Genomic DNA, 10,270 nt, shown 5'->3' with positions numbered 1-10,270 from the left:
CGGATAAGGCCAGGCTTGGCAAATGCTGGCATCCTCTGGAGAATAGTTAAAGGGTGATTAATCATTGTTTCGGCGCAGAATGCGCAGAGAAGAATGGGAAAGCGGCGTTTCACACCTCTGAAGCAATTAATCCCTGTGATCTCCACCAGGTTTGTCTTGTAGATAAGTCAGAGTACAAAACTGTTCCTAATTTATCAACCCAGTCATGCCATCCAGCATAAAACACACAATTTATTTCCAATCATTTATAGTCAAATTTTAAAAAGAGTGACTTTGCCACATCCAAGTATGCCTTATATTAGCTTCATATAAACTAAGTACCCCAGATTACAATGGGAATCTTGTTTTATTGTGCACATCTGGTGGAGTCACAATGCATTTTCACATTCACTGTCAGAATTTTTGAGTGATTGTGGCATAAATCATTTTGCTAATCAGAAACATAAGTGACATGAAGGCATCTCTCCTCTTGGAACAAAGGAGCAACATATGGCTCTAAAAGTACTCAGGTCTTTTATTTCCAAGGTATATAACCTGTGCATAAACCAATATTATTGGACTGATTTGCATTTTTCTTTCATTCTGGGCTCTTTTTCAGGTTTCATATTTTTGCAGATGACTTCAATAATGGGTAAGAGAAGCATTTCTCCCTCGTTATGTATTTGATTCTCAACTTGAGTGCAGTTAAGCAAAACATAAGACTCGCCTCAGTGGTTTGTTGCAAGGTGAATTATGGTGCTGTACACTGTGATTTGAAGAGAACATAGACTGGCGCTTGCATGATAGATTTATGTAAATATCCGATCCACCACAAAAAAAGTATAGTTCCTTTCTTCTTCTGATAAACTGAATTAACAGATGAACCAAAAACGACATTGATATGAGAAGAAGAATTCCTTTATTACGAGTGGGTTCTCTCCGGATGTCTCTGCATTGCTTCCAAATCATATTTGCCTCCTAAAATGGGAGGGGGGGAGGGACACACATTCTTGCCAATAATAGTAAAATGGCTCCTGTTTTAATTGCATCATTACGTACCCAATATCAGCAGCCTGCCTGCCAATATCAATATTGCCATAACATGGGTGGAATATAGATGACCCAGAGTATGCGTGGGTCTTCCATGAGTGCCTCCATGCCAGACTCATCCCATGGCCCACTGTGCAGGGAAAGGGAATGTAGGCCGGATAGCAGCTCGTCTTTCTAATGTCCCCCCGTATTCCCTTAATTGCTGACGGATCTTGTTTGGATTTTGATGGCAGCTTGGAATCTGTGGTTGCTACACATAGGAATTGATAGGCCTTGAGGGAAACATCATGTTACCCTCTGTATGTGTGTGTGTGTGTGTGTATGTCTGTGTGTGCATCTATATTTGTGTGTCTGCATCTGTTGGTCTGTGCATGCGAAGATCAGCTCTGTTGTAAAATTGAGAGGCGGAGGGCTTTGCATAATGTATTCATACATTACGATGATGTAACTAAATATAAATGGGGGTTAGTGGGGTAAAGTAGGCTGCATAGAGATGCTCAGGGCAGCTGGTTGATGACGAGAGCACATAGGTTCTTCTAGACATACGTAGCTTTGACTTTTCAGAAAGCGCAAACACTTCTGTAGACCTGGAAAAGGTAAAACAAAACTAGAGATGGTTTTTCATCGCTCATCCAGCATCTCTGTACATATGCCATGGAAACAAACTTAACAATTAGTAACTGCTTTGATGAAGGAAAATTAAATCTTGTAGGTCCCACTTTGAATGCACTTCACATATCCATATTAATGTATTCAGGACTGGAGAGTGAAAAATAATTTTTCTGTTTAAATATTTTATTCTAGCTTAAAATTTAGCCCGTAATTAGAGCTCCCAAATGGCAAGAGCATCCAGTTTGTCCATTTTAATTAGATTGTTTAACTATTAATCATGTATCTTTGTGTCATATAGTTTTGATGCTGACAGATGGTGCAAGGGTTAGTGGCAACGTAAGAAGAGGTGATGATTTATTTACCTTCATAAGATCCATATTCTCACTGTTCCTCTACAGTTGAATTACCAGTTTAGCTTATTGTTTGAAGTGTCCTACTGTAGTAATACAGTACAAGTCAAGGTATACAAAATATGTGCATAATTAAAGTACAATCTGTATGCATAGGGCTGCAACAAACAATTATTTTTATCTTTGATTACTCTGTTGACAATTTAGTTTATTAATTTGGTCTATAAATTGACTGCTGTGTCAGCCCATCATCTGAAAACCAAATATATTTAGTTTGCAGTTTCACCTTTTGTTTTTAATTGATTATCATAATAATTGGTGAATTTTCCATTGATTGACTAACCAATGAATCAACTTATCACTTCATTATAAATGAGTATAATGGGCATATTTTTTTAAACAAATATACAGATGTCTGTGCTTCCCCTGTCATTGTTTTCAGCAAAGGGTTAAAGCTGCACTGTGGGGTTTTCTTTTTAACAGTTTTACATGTGTTTTATCACCAAAACACATGGAGCCCCTACACACATGATGAATCCGTTTCTTCCCCTTTAAACATTTGCAGTTACTTTAAAAAAATTCTTCTTCACTGCCTTTTCTGGTGCATTGCAACTGTATGTTTTCCTTGTGTTATTACCACAAACCATTAATCAGTGAGTAATACGACACTGGTGGCAGAAGTGGGCATCACATCGTCCACATGCTCTGCGCAAATTAAACTAAACAGGGTTCCACTCATAAAAACATCATAGCACCACAATACTGATGGTCAAAACTCCACACAGTACCTTTAATAAATATTGTGCTGTATATGGTAAAAATATAATATACTCTACGGTGTCAGAAACATACACTGAATCCTCATGTAAATGGACCATTTTTAGAGAGCCTATTAAGTGCATTAGAGAATTATACTTTTTCAAAGTACCAAAATGAAGACAACTACCATTTGCAGCTTCTGTTTTTGATTTTATGCTGTATCAACATACATTGGAACATTTGAAGCCTTACAGAGCAGTGGGTTCGGTTGTATCTTTCAGCATGGTTGACCTGAGTCAGTGAGAGTCAGACTCTCAACCTGGCAATGTTATTGTGCTGCTTTACCAGGACCAGCACACAAACTTCACACACTACAGAACTTCTGACCCTTGAAACAGTCTGTCAGCTACAGTACATGAGACCCCCCCCCAATTTTTATTTTGAAGTTGAGTCATGTTTGTGCTTGTGCCTGGGTGTTTTGTTGCACCTGGTTTGACTCTGGGCTGTACATTTGGCTGACTGTTATTTGTTTTGTCTCCTGATGATGGGGGCCTGTGATTGATGGCCAGGGTCCAGGACATCTCCGATCGACAGCTGTTGATAGCTCTGAAATCGAGAGCAGCAGTCGGAGCGTAACAATGAGCTCATTGCGCTCTTGGCTTGGTCGCCAGCCCAGCAAACCCCAGCACTGGGAGGACTTCATGAATTTCAACTGGGGCCACAAATGTGAGTGCACATGGAAATTGTGCTGGGGTGGAGGAAAAGAGACTGGACTAGGACTATAGCCCCGATAATTACAATAATCACAGTAGAAGGAAAAGGAAAATGACTGCATATCTAGAGCAACACAACTTTCCGTGAAAACACAAACATTTTGTGTATATTTTGTTTAGTCAAGCCAATTTCAAATGAGATACCTACACTGAGGTGACACTTAAACCACAAACCAAAACATGAGTACACTGATGTGCTCCCCCATGAAAGCTTCTTCTCTGACTGTAATAATGTGCCTGTGAGTATGTTCCAGCAACATGTGTTTAGCCTCCAGTATATCATTAGGGTTCGTACTCGTCTTTGGTGAAGCAGGTGACTCTTGTCGCTGTCGTGGGAAGGCCTGTTAGGAGTAACATGCAAGAAGCGAGTTTTATTAAAGAAATCATTCACGCTGCTGGAATGTCACATTTAAGTGCTGATACCTGAGTGTGAGCTCATGAGCAGCTCCTTGTCAGTCACTTTCTTGGAAACATCTGGCATGGATAAATTCACCCCAATGTGCGTGCACAAACTTATTAATACGGTAACTATTGTATTATAATTTGGCCTGTTTGTAAGAGATGAAACTGCAAGACAAGAAGGAATAATCACCCAGAGAACCACTGCTAATGACAGCTTCACTGAACAGCTAACTGTCAGCTCAGTGTCTCTTCTCCCTTGTATGTTCTGTAGGTTAATGATAGAGGTTAAGGAGTCAATGTGAGAATTAAGCATTGCTCCATAATGTGTTTTGTCTTAAAGCCATCCATACTTTAGCTTTAATTGGGCAGCAGCATGCTGTAATAAGCTGTGGCTGCATGGGTTTGATGCCCGAGCCCTCCGAGGTTACCAAAGCACCAGCACCACATCTGAGCTCAAATTTGCATTCTGGGCAAGCCGAACTCCCCAAGCTTAATTAAGGTAAATTCAACATTCCAGTTCATCATTGGGTTTTATATAATCTTAAAGCCAGTTGCACTTGTTTGGCAGCTGTTTATTTCTTATATTAAAAAAGAAAACATTACACTGTAGATGATTTGGCATCCCAGGATTTTGAATTTGAGCCCCCTATTATGGGAAATCTGGGTTTGTGCAATGATTAAATGCTTAATAAAAAATTCATTGTTGTTGCCAACATCTGTATTGTATGGGCTAACGGCTCACTGGAGTGTGTGAGCCTTGTAAAGTTTCCAAACGCGCCATTGAGAACCCTGGAAAGTTCACCTAAGAGTTTGCCTTCCTCATTACCAAGCTACTTCTGTGTCTGCGATTAGACTGAGAACATCTTTAATTGCTTTAAAATCTGAATGCATGATAAGAATGGATTAATTTGATTTTTCTGTTCCTACAAGTAGCAGATGGTTTATGTCTTCAGAATGCTCATGTTGTAAAATGAGATCCCCAGCTTGTCTCTGATTGGTCACTGTTAATGAAGCATGCTGGGCTGATTATTGATTTAGAAAATGAGGACGGCACAAGTATTGTGTGTGTTGCTGTAATAAATTAAAACAAAGACGAGCTTTGTTGTATAGTTGACAGAAACCTACCTTAAACAACACAAAATATTTTATTTTCCATTCGGGTGGTCTCTGGCCCCTCAAAGTAATTTTATTGTTTATTTTAAAACAGGCACTTTTATAGTTGCCACTAACAAGCAGATGGTCGACTTGACTTATCTGTGTTTTGTGTTTCTGAATGACCGATCAGATGCATGATGGGAAATGCAATGAGCTGCTTGTCAGGGAAGAGACAATTCACGGGAGAGGGCCCGCGAAAGCTGTATACATTCCCAATTTACTCCCATCTCTGCGGTTTTTAAGGTTAGTAAAATTTTTTTGCCTTATTATTGGCTGTTGCGAGAGCAGCTGTTCCCCAGCCTCCTTCCCTTCCGAATTACCATCCGCGCACTGACAGATAGGCAGCTGATGGGGAAACTCGCTGTGTGCATGAGGAGAACCAATTCAGAGGTGAAACTAATGTGCTGCATCAGGGGGATACATGGCGGTCCTGTAGGAAGAGTGGGAGGACTGGGTTCAAACACAGTCTGGGATCTGCTCACACTGGGTCTGGGTGGTAACTTGACTGACTGGATGTGGTTTCACAGAGTCAGAATCTTCCTGCATTTATTTATTTATTCATTTATTTATTCTGTTCCCTTGACACCACCTTCTTTTTTTGGCTGTGGATTTCAAGCTGGCAGCTCTCCACTCCCTGAAATGAAAGCACTCAAAGACTACAGATACGTTTTTGATATTCGAAGGAAATTAGTGGGTGGGTGGGGGGACAGAATAATAGAAACATCTGCACAATATAATACAAACAACTGTGACAACACAGTAAATACATCCAAATATTCCTTGGAATTGAATCAGTGATTCTCTGACACTGCAAGCTTGACAAATCTAGTGTATTATTATTTAGTACTTTTTATTACAGGGCAGTTAACTTGGATTATATTCTATTTAACAAATGTTCCAGCCATTGTGTTTGTACAACTTAAATATCAGTGTGTGAAGCAGAAAGATATTTATTAGCAAGGGGTACTTGCTACTACTTGCTATTACTAGAGAGGTAGTGAGGAAAGGAAGGGGCAAAGTGAAGAAGAGGAGACTGTAGAGACTGAAGAGGAGAATGTATTCCAGTTTACAGTAGTCCAACAGCCAGTTGCAGTTACAAAAGCAATAAAACTAAATTCAGATTTTCTTTATCTCTGAAAATCATAGAGACTAGGTGTGGGCAATATGGATAACATATCTTATTTTTTGTGAAAAATTAGAAAACATACTTAACGTTGTTTTAAACTGTTTTTAATACATCAACACACTGATACAAAAATCTATTTTCAAATCCAATATTGTTATATTCGGTACCGGGCAGTCGTGCTTATTGATTGCCAGCTTTGCCCACAATTGCATAATGCACACTGAGGTGAGAAAAAGATAACAATGGTACAAACTATACTGCAAAATTTGTTATAGTAGATGCATTAATATGGTCTCCCAGTATTTGTCATATCACCCTGGGCCAGAAACTGCAATAAAGGCACAACAAATGTAGGAAAAGCGACAGAAATGCTACATCTATGTTGTCTAAGGAGACCATTTTCCCCTGAAACACAACCCCACAAGTGGCTTATCATGTCCAATAGTTAGGTTTTATTATTATATCTTACATCAGGTGGCCATAGTAATTCTTCTAATGAAGAAGTCAGGTGATGTAGTATAGACTGACAAAGTCTGTGTTGACAAAACATTTGACATTTGGCACGAGAGACTGCAGTTTGTTTCTTGTTTCAAATCAACAGTAATTGTTTCATTTTTCCATTACCAATCCACAACCTTCACCACATGCATATTACTGTGACCAGGTTATTACGACCAATAGTTACATATTGTGAGAAGGGAAGGCACAAATGATCTACATGGACTGTATAGGCTGGAGAATTTGTTGTGAACGAAGTTCTTATTTTGACCCAAACAGTGAGCTTCCCCTAAACCTTTTGTTTGTGTGCCTTATCCTTACCAAATCTTACTGTTCAACTGTTCTGGTCAACTGGCCTGGTATGCCAGCTACCAGTAGGGGCGCTATTTTAGGAGATGCTCCTATGGATCATATCAGAGGGTAATAACAAACAGCCTAAGCAGTTGTGTAGGTTGGACATATTGTCAGGTCTAAGGATGAATTAAACCTTGTAACTACTTGATTTGTTTCCTACAGCAGTGATACAGGTGGCAAAACAAATTCCAGATCATATAATCTAAGAAGCATTTTTAAGAGTAACAGAATAGTTGTTGGTGCGGAGGTTTTTGCAGCAGGTGTCTCAAATCAAAGAAGTATTACATGGTAATACGTGCAACATGTCATCAGACTTGATTTACATGTTCTGGATCGGCTTTTGCTGGAGGAGCTGGAGTGTGCACATGATGACTGAGGATGATTTGAGTACTTGCATTTTGGCAGTGGATCCCATTCAAAATACCCCACTGTTCTCTATTTCTAGATATGCAGGCCTGTAGTTGGTCCAGCACAGCAAGCTCCTTTGAGCACAACAACAAAGTGCTCTTCACATTTTTTTTTTTATTAGTTTTTTTGCTGATGAGGTCTTGTGTTCATGTGTACTCTATTGACACGTAGTGCAAACATTTATAATTACCTTTAGCTATGTGATATCAGCCTGCCTTGAATAACCTGCTGTGGCGTTTTACCACCTGTTACTAATCGCTCTGTGAATTTGTCACGACACCGGCAATGATTCAAACTAACTCTGGGCGCCCCACAAGACCCTCCAGGAAACGTAGCAATGGCAGAAGCACAGTGTTCAGAGAGCCGAGGGAGCGACTTCATGGATTTTTTGCATCATTAACTATTTATGAGTTGCCACTTCATGTTATTTACACTGGACTGATGGTAATGCTGTTCAGAGCTCAAACACCATGCAGGGTCCCACTGGGACAGCGGAGTGGAGGGTGTAGGGGGTGGCGAAGGCATGTGTGAATCTGATAAATATTGTACGGAAACGCCACCTGCAGCTGTGAACATGGCACAGGGTAAAAAGGCCAAGTTGGGAGCAACTCTAGGAGGGACAAAGAATGCAGCAGCAGACTGCAGAGCATGCAGGCAGAGCTCTGTGCAGGCAGGGCACACTGTGACTATATAATGTATAAGTAAAGCCTTACCACAAGCCACAAAGAATATTCAGTTGACCTGGTTTATCTTTAGCTTTAAAACCACAAGAACTGTTTGCATAACCATTTGTAGTAAATGTGTCATAGCTGAAGACAGATTATGCATCACCTGCTTCTGCACTTAAGACAACTCTGTAGCTGCTAGTTTCCTATCTACCTATCTATCTATCTATCTATCTATCTTTTAGTTTATGGGACAAACTACATGCCATGTGATTTAGCACCTCTAAATAATCACTGGATTTATGATTAGCATTCACACAGAAAAGCACTTGGCGGACTATTCAAGTCTGTCATTTACTGTCTCTTACTCTCTCAGCATCTCTCTCAAATCAGGAGGCAAATAAACAATATGTGCAGTTAACTAGAAATGTATCAACACGGAAATGTGTCAAAATCAGTTTCGCAACATAGCATTCAAACTGTAAATGAAACACTTGGAATGTCCAATCAGACAAACAGCTGTCACACACTTTCTCAGTGCAGATGCTCAAAGAGAAATGACTGGACCTGTCAAAAGTAAATGTAGGAATTTGAAGTTGAGTTATTCTTGCACCACTTCAAAGAAAAGTCTTGGAATGTCCAATCAGACAAACAGCTGTCACACACTTTCTCAGTGCAGATGCTCAAAGAGAAATGACTGGACCTGTCAAAAGTAAATGTAGGAATTTGAAGTTGAGTTATTTTTGCACCACTTCAAAGAAAAGTCAAGCAGCAGTGAGAAACAAAAAAAAACAAATTTTTGGTTGGCACAATGAGCAACCGCATCCTTGGAGTTGCCTTAACACTGTTGCTTTGAACAGTGAGGGATATCTTGTTGCCAGGAAACATTTGATATGATTTTTCACTGTGGTGATAACTGCTGGGACGGTTGCCCATCCGCACTGTTTTAGTTTATCAGCACCCTGAGGCTTTTATGTATGTTTGCAAGGAGGGATGGCATTTTTGTTACTGTAGGATTTTCAGCAGGTCCCTGTTTGTTGCTGCTGTCTGCGGTAGTAGCCTTTATGATCCAGCTTCTGCTCCTGCTCTGCCTATTGACAGCTCAGTTTTATTAGAAGTTTGTTTTAACTATTAATAGTCCTGCACTAGATTTAACCAATGTTTGGCTGTTTAAGAGAAGGTCAGGCTATGTCTTATTATAATGTTGTCTGATTTACATTTTACTCACTCTTTTTTAAATAGGGTGTTCATGCAGGTAGGTGGATTTGCAGAATGTGTAGCTCTTATTATGGCACATAACTAGTAAAATTGGCCATAACTAAAAATGCTCTTTAACTATAAGAAGCTTAAAAAGATATGTTAAGCTAGCTGTTGTTGAAGATCTTATTTTGCTTATATGAATTTATCACATTACTGTATTTATGTGACAGAAGACTTTTGGTGTCGAAGAAGACAAATTGCTCCAAACCAAAGCTTAAAAGAGCAAAGTATACCTATTTATTCCCTAATTATGATCTATCTTGTTTACCATTTCAGTTTATAATGTCAGAATGTCAAAACTGTATATTGAGCCCTGTCAGTGAATGTCTCATGGAGGAAGTGTAATCACTGGCTGGATTACACTAGGCAACTTTTGCTTTCTGATAAATGAAGTGCAACAAGTACTACATTTGTGTTAGATGTTGTGATTTGGCATGGTGGCACAATGGTTAGCACTGTCACCTTATGAAACAAAGGTTCTGGGTTTGACAGTGTTGAACTTACTGAACTGAAGTGCTTCATTATATTCAGCTGGGAGATAGTTTATAGATTAAGCAAGATTTTTACCCTCGTCTCCCCAAACTGTGTCTGATGGGATCACGGCATCTGATTAACTGCTATGAGGCCTTTCTGTGTAGAGTTTGCATGTTCTCCCTGTGGCTGCATGGGTTCTGTCCAGGTACTCCGGCTTCCTCCCACAGCCCAAAGACATGCAGCTTAGGTTGACTGGTGACTCTAAATTGCCCGTAGGAGTGTGTGTGGTTGTTTGTCTACATGTCAGCCCTGTCTCTCATCCAGTGTCAGCTGGGATTGGCTCCAGCCCCCTGTGACCCTCTCCAAGATAGGCGGTATAGATGAATGAATGGATTTAAGAGATCC

Source organism: Monopterus albus, unplaced genomic scaffold, assembly GCF_001952655.1.
Source record: "Monopterus albus unplaced genomic scaffold, M_albus_1.0 scaffold101.1, whole genome shotgun sequence".
NCBI lineage: Eukaryota > Metazoa > Chordata > Actinopteri > Synbranchiformes > Synbranchidae > Monopterus > Monopterus albus.
Note: the sequence above shows the minus strand (reverse complement) of the source record.